Here is a 7,793-nt window from a genome sequence, read left to right on the forward strand (position 1 = left end):
TGTTTAAATAGTGTTATTCAGAAACTTAAGTCTACAGAAGCTCATTTAATGCGTTTTGTCGCGTTTAACATTTAATGATTGATATTTGTTAGACTTCAAATATGTGGAACGTTGTTTGAAATTCACGGTACTTGCTCCCCGTGGGCCGGCCCCTCCTCCCCGGTACAATACAACTCCCAATACACAGGAGATCTCTGCGAAGTGGATACTTTACTTAAGAAAAAAACACACCTTTCATGAAACAAAGACGCCGCCACATTACAAAAGCAACGATAAATATACATTGAAGCACAATTCCGCCTCTGTGGACTAAAAGTTGGACAGAGACTCTGCTTTTTTTAAGTTAGTGCCATATAATCCGGAGGAATTCTGTGTTCATTTCTGTTCCAACCAACAGATAATTCGGGTTTTGAAGAATTTGTCAATCCAATTTCCCTTGGATTTATAATTATTTGTGCACTGGGAGCTTTGGGGAACTCAGACTGTGATTAATGGAATTCTATGGAGCTCAGTGCTCGCCATGTGCGCGTCCCCGGGGAGGGGATCTGCCTGTCAGAGCCAGCAACACAACCCACAACTCACTGGGATTTGGGCAATAATTATCACATTGAGAAGAAGAGAAAAACTACCTTTATATCATGCACGGACCACAAACAGCACCAGGAGAAAATGAAAGGCGTCGTGCACACTGAAGGTTGTAGAGATTGGGTATCATTCATTATGAAATTACACACACAGACACACTTTAAAACAGAAAGATATTTCAAACGAATCTGGAATGAAATATTATAATTGAATTTTACTGAAGAGAAAAATTGTATGATTTTACACTCACAAGCTACGATTCGTTATTTTTCTCGATTAAATGATATCACCACACATGTGGTAACCTATCACCAGAACTAGAGCAAGGTCCTTCCAAATGTTGGGCGCACAGTAGTATCCGAAGGTAAAATAAAAGAAACACCCGAAATGACATTTTGAAGAGATATGTTTCGGGAGTTTTAGGGTGGTTCCTAAACTAAAAGCTGTACATCATAACGCTAAATATATTTCCATTGACTACTGTTTCCTCAGTGTTCATTGACTGTCATTACGTTTACGATGCCTTGCCTCTACCCATAATGTATTAATTGCTGTTAACTACAGGTATGTAAATAATCATCGGAGTCACTCTGAAAGGCAGAATTCGAAATAGGGTTTTCTTTTAAATGACTAATACATTTAGCCTCAATTCACACCCAAGTTGCTTAAAATTCAGGTGCAGTTTGCAAACTATTTTTAGAGAGGGAGAGATTCAAATCCACTTGCACGAAAACTCCAGACAGATTTTTTTGTGTAATTTAGTGCAGCTTTATGATTTATAGAGGGATACAAACTGTGATTACTGGTGCAGTACCCATGTCGGTCAACATATTTTTTTTCTTTTAATGCGCTTTAGCGATGATCTGCTCTTGTGGATTGATTGTAGATAAATCACCTAAAATGATATAAAGCAAAAGTAAAACAAATCTATCACTTCGTTCTGCGTTTCATTATTCCACATCTCAATGCCACATGAATCAACTGCCAGACACCGCTGAAAGTGGGACTAAGACCCCTAAATCTTAGCTTTTGGAATGACTGTAATGAGAATTGTAGATCTCATTGCCTCTATCTGCTGGTCAGGAAAGAGTTAATAAACTAGACCTCAACAAAATCACATGCTAGCGTATTCCGACTTCATCTTTTTACAGGCTAGCGTGTTAATTCACAAAACGGGGAAGTTTACAATCCCACAATGTCTCTTTACTCCTGGTCAGTTCCACCAGTCCCTCTTGAGAATTTAAAATGCATATTTTGTTCTGTATTCTCTCACATTCTGTAAAATTATCGATTACCATTTGTTTGTTTTCAGAATATCGTGACTTGGGTGGTCCAAGCATTTTTCCTGTTTCACATTATGTCGTTAGCCCGTGAACATTTATGGAGGATCATTGTGTAGATCTTATATCGATGAAAACAAGAGCTGGTTTTGAAAATGTTGTAAGGTGTTGCAGTGCTCAGATGATCAATATGAGGAGATGGTTTGTATTGTATTGTCGCTTTGACAGAGTCCTGGACTGGTTTTGGAATAGTTCCTCACTTACACAAACTTTCCGACCAACTGGTTAGAGCTTTGAGCAGCGGAGCAATATATTATAAATGAAGCCTGTAGGGACACCTCGCCGCTCCGATATAAAAACCTTGGTGCTCAGGTTTATTTATTTGACTCACAGCTCTTTGCCATTTGTTTCCCGGGTACTTTATCGGTAAATACAATGCTGAGGTCGGCCTTGAATTCGAAAAGACATCATTTTCATTTGCATTATATAATACGATGTAATATGTATATACCATATAAAAATCCAATCACAATTCTCCGAGGAGACACTTCAGCTCGCAGCCTTACATAAAGTCAATATATATGCTATTACCTCTATTACTTATGCCTCATTTCTATACAATTGGCATTTATTCTAGGAGCCAGAATAACTTTACTGGACCTACTTGAGGCAATAAAAGACATTTTCTTTTATTTGAGTTCGAAAATATGAAACAATCAAGTTAACTTTAGCAATACTCACCAAAGGTCTGCTCAGCGTGTATGTAATACAATCAAAAGTGACATTTGAAGGATAATTACCTAACAAATTCAGAATCCAAGTCTGTCTGTGTGTCTGTGTGTGTGTGTGTGTGTGTGGGGGGGGTAATATTGCCATGGTGTCTAGTCCAGATACACACACGTGTTTATACACATACATGTAATTTACAAAAACCTGAATAGAAGTAAACCTATTGATGTTCATTATTGCTGCGTAAGTAGGAACGTCCCACTTTATACGGGGTCAAATGACTGAGGGGAAATGGTTTGACAAAGCTTTGTTTATATCGTTTTAATGTATTGTAATGAGTCAGACCCACCCCGCAGCTATTGGCATGAGTACATCTTTGATCAATTTAAGTTGGCTGGTGATATACATACAGCCTATAGCTGACGGACTTTATGGCTTATGCTTCCCCAAGAGAATTTAAAAACTGACACGCGTGTCCTAATTTACTGAAGCTCAAGGTAGGGGTCATACTATTACAATATCATACCATATCCCAGGATTGTGATATTAGATAAGCCTGCCACAATCCAATTACACCAAGGTTGATAAATACTGCACAAACTTAACAAAGTTACATTAAAGCTATCAAAGAACCAAAACTGTTATTTAATATTAGAACAGTATGGGAATAGAACTAGCCTTCTATTCATCCCACTGTGTGCTTCAGTTCGCGCAGTAGTTCTCATGCATTCGCTGGTCTGATTATAAATGAATAACTCAAATAAAAATGTTATGGTAGGCTCCACTCAGCTGACACAGTTTCCATATAGGAGAAAATGTTCCGTTCAAGAGTTTCAAAATGATCGAAACGTACAAAGTAGAAACGTTTGGAAATAGTTAAATTATCAACTCTTTCACCCAAATCATCATTAAATAAAATAAATAAATAAATAAATAGAGTATATATGAAAAGATAAAAGCAAGAAATTGGACCCAGCTTTTTTTACTGACAGCTGCTCACTCGTTTTGCAACCAAAGTGAAACAACATGTTTCCCATCACAGGTACGGTGAGGGCGAGGATCCGAGGCTTCAAAAAGTGTCGCGAACTATTATAAAAGTGACAATAAACCCCTGTAAATGTCATATTAAACCTGTTATTTATTGTTTTGATGCTGAAAAATGCTTTACTATCCAGGCGCCTCAAATAGGAATAATTAATCGCTGTTACTCCGTGGCTTCGAATAAGATTTGTTCGCTATTTTTTAAACTGTGAAGGAATCATTAACCAATCCTTTGGATAATTGTTTGATTTGTTAAAGGTAAGAATGCAGAATCTGAAGGCGAAGGATTCATTAAAAGCCACTTCAAACATGTTTCATATTTCAAACCACAGCACTCAGATGTACTCCTGTTTTCAGGACGCTTCAGCTATCTTATTAATATAATAATTTTCCACGCCCAAGAAAGGGACTTCATCTAAAACGTGGTGATCGCTTTATGACTAAATGCTTATCGCACTGTAATAACGTTTGAACTGTCCAGTTATGTGATTGATTGCAGAGGCAGTACTCTATTAACTCGGGTTCCTTACCTTCTTATCAAATTCTGCAAATATACCATGGAATTCTGTGCTCTGATGAGGAACTAATTCAAGCTTACCACAATTTGATCCATTGCAATTAAAGAGCTGCGATTTATAAGCGCCTGAGTGTTGTTCTCAGTTAGTTCTTTATAAGCTTGAGAGAGAGAGGGGGGGGGGGATGCAGAAGTGATAGAGATAGAGAAAAGCAGAGGGAAAGGGCGATAGACAGTAAGAAAGAAACAGAAAAAAGGGGAAGGATGATAAAAAGAGGAATGGTAAATAGAAAAACAGATAGTGCGAGTGAAAGAAGTAGGGAGACTAGTGGCAGAGAAAGGGAATGTTATAGGCGGAGACAGCGAGAGAGACGGAGACAGGCTGTAAAACGGAGAAATGTAGATAATGTAACAGACTGAGGGAGAGAGATTGGCCGTGGAGATAGCGAGAGAACGGAAGAACACAACAAAAAGTGAGAAAAGGAGTATGATGCGACAGAGATAAAGACAATTGAGACGTAACATGAAAGAGAGAGACCAGCGCGCAACACTGGGGTGGCAGGCCGACAGGCAGGTAGACAGAGAAAGAAAGAGTGAGAGAGAGTGGGGAATTAGAGGAGCGAGAGACAAGAGAAACAGACAGAGAATGGGAGAGATAGAGATGACATTGTCCTGGGGACAGAAAGGCACTCACACTGACTACATGACGTCAGAAATTTGCACTAGACTTTGCCAGAAAGTTTGCCTCTCTAAGCCCCACTTTCAAAGCTCTGGAAACATCTCACTTTTAAAGATGTTAAGAGACGGCCAGCTTGAACTATGATGTAACTTAGTTCTCCGCTGGTGTATCTATCAAATGCTTCGCACAGATCTGTTCACCAGTTACGCGCTGTCTGGTGCTTTTGATTGATTACAATGTCAGCAGCAAAGCAATAACGTCCACTTCGCAGAGCACATTTGTAAATATTGTACAATGCAGACATTAAGGTAGAAATAGATTGGTGCTATTTTTATATTTTTAATCTTAACTCTGTCCCGTTTTTACAAAGCAGCGATGTCTGCTGCAAGACTTTGCTGTTGGCCGTTAGGTTTTTTTCCCAGACAATGACAGGAACCGCATGAGTGTCAGATCTCAATAACTAATGTTTCACTCGTTCTTAGGATATTTATTATCACTTCTTCCTTTATCAATTGCAGCTATTGAATAGACCCATTGGCCATTGTGTTTTTTTTTGTTATGATTCGAATTGTTTATTTGTATTCAATTCGTAAATGCAGTGTGCACTAGTTATCAGTCTGCACTTAAATGCACAGTGGCGAGAAAAGACGAGAGGGGTCGAGTTAGATGTGACAAAATAGATGGTAAGTACTTAATGATTTTGTAAAAAAACCAAAACGAGCCAATTGCTTTAAAACTATCAACAGCACTCTGTTACAAGTGTGTGCAAGGCATTTCTACATTGACTCTCAAACACTTCGCTGTATCCCTGCTATCAACAGTGCTTTTCTATAACTATTATACATCCTGCACTGTAATGACTTAAACAAGCCTCAGTGAAAATGTTCCCAAATCTAATCGGCACAACACTGTCCTTTCTGGCTCCCTGACAACCTGTTAATATTATCGGTTGACTATATACTAATGTAACATCAACTGAAAGTGTCTCCTGCACCGAGGAACACCAAAGGGCAGCAGGTGGCCGCTCCGTTCTAGACAATACCTCCTTTTTTAATGTATGCATTTGCTTGGAGGAAAAAAGGCTACTTATAACAAAGAACATTATTATACTGATGCATCTTAGGAAACTTCTCCTGAGAGTTGGAAACGAGTTGTTTCAATGCGAATTGCTCAGTATTGGTAGAAGCAAATAAGAGAAGAGACGATGGCTTCTTGAAAACGTTTTTCTAAAGTTTAAAACCATAGTTTGTTTCTTTAATAGGGACGATAAAAGTTACTTCGAAGCCATGAATGGCCGGTGTCTGGGCGCGAGTGTTTGGGACTGTGTGCCTCTGCCGGTCTGTTTCTGTGTACTGCCGGTATCTGTGTTTGTCTGCACGTGTCTGTGTGCTGTACGTGCCTCTGTGTCCTGCCAACTAGTTTTTACTTGCCAAGCATCCGTGTAGTCTGTTTAAAAAAAATGACATTTTAACTATTTCTACAGGCCAGAGTAGAAATATGCAAATTGAAAAGATAAATTGCTCGATGCATCTGGAAATGTTATCTAATTAGGGCGTAAGAAATTTAATCTTTACAGCGAGCAGGTCAAATAATTACTGTTAATTTAACGCCCAAATTATCTTTCATTGATTTGTATTCTCTTAAATGTAGTTTGGCAGGAAACCATGATCCATACCAATGGATTTTACTTTATGTGTGAACACGGTGGGCCTCAGAGTGAATTATTGCAACCCTTCCCATACAAATAACAAGATCACATCATGTATGCATTATTAAGCCATGTAATTGAATGTTCCATAGTTTGCATATCAAACTATTAAAATAATGTGTTTTTCTTTTCTTCCAACACGTAATGTTTAAGCCTCCGCGTCTATTTTGTGACTCTGATAATTATGACCCAATTAGAGTAAATGTTCTCTTCATTTGGATGATTTTTTGCGTACATTTTTGCATTTCCAACCCTTAACGGTGTAGCCAGTGACGTACACTGTTTTCCGGAATCAATTGTTTTGCATGTATTTGTTGTTGCTACTGACCTTACTTTTCAGAAGAAAATAGATCAATTACTCCATTACTTAGCCGGAATCCCTCTTTGGGAAATAGCGCCAGCTACTTCCCCACACCAAAGGCATAAAGACCGGTCATTTTTAAGCACGGGCTATCAAACTAAGTAATATTCATTTTCATACCTAGAAAAAGGCAGGAATTTTTAACAAAGCAGATGAAAAATTGTGTCCCCATCACGGCATTATATTTTCATTGGAAACGATGTAGTTTTTTTTAGCCAATATGGCTCTTTTATATCTTGATATGGTATTACTAAGTAATAGATATTAGTAACATATTACTAAGTAATAGTTATAGTAACTAACTACTGGGATACATCATTAGAAAAATGTTATCCATTACTAATTAATTAGTTTATCTCAGCTACCTTGGCTGTCCCTGCAACCCATAATTCCCATTTGCTTACCTAAAAATCATACATGAAACATGCACACAAAGTGCATGCATGTCAGCCGATGTGCTGCATACCTGTTTGCATGCGTGTGAGTTTATATGTAATACACATTAATAGATAAATAGATAAGTACAGGGATAGATAGATAGATAGATAGATAGATAGATAGATAGATAGATAGATAGATAGATAGATAGATAGATAGATAGATAGATAGATAGATAGATAGATAGATAGATAATCATTATACCCTGTTCGTTCTCTTCCTTTTTTCTCGATCACAGTATTCATTTTCTCTCTTACTCCCATTTAATTTGTTTTTTAGTATTACCAGAACTAACCGTTAAGTCTTTTGGAAGCCATGTAGTACTGATAGGAAAGCAGCTCACAACCATCGGCTCTGCACTTTGAAACATCTTTAGGGTGAAAGCCCTCTACAGCCTCCTTTCTGCTTTATACTATATATTTTTATTTCGGTTTTATGCGCCACTGGAACTTCTCCCA

At 38.0% G+C, this 7,793-nt stretch overlaps 1 long non-coding RNA gene across 1 annotated transcript; it reads right to left on the reverse strand.

Annotated features, from left to right (window-relative positions):
• Positions 1–779: 779 nt before the first annotated feature.
• On the reverse strand, positions 780–7,793 carry LOC147112805 (uncharacterized). The gene is made up of 2 exons (XR_015079449.1): positions 7,631–7,793; positions 780–1,480 (listed from the first exon to the last, which is right to left on the reverse strand). It is a non-coding gene; the product is annotated as an uncharacterized LOC147112805 (long non-coding RNA).

This window comes from Somniosus microcephalus, chromosome 9 (genome assembly GCF_052327205.1).
Source record: "Somniosus microcephalus isolate GS21.2 chromosome 9, FLI_Smic_1.0, whole genome shotgun sequence".
In the NCBI taxonomy this organism is placed as follows: domain Eukaryota; kingdom Metazoa; phylum Chordata; class Chondrichthyes; order Squaliformes; family Somniosidae; genus Somniosus; species Somniosus microcephalus.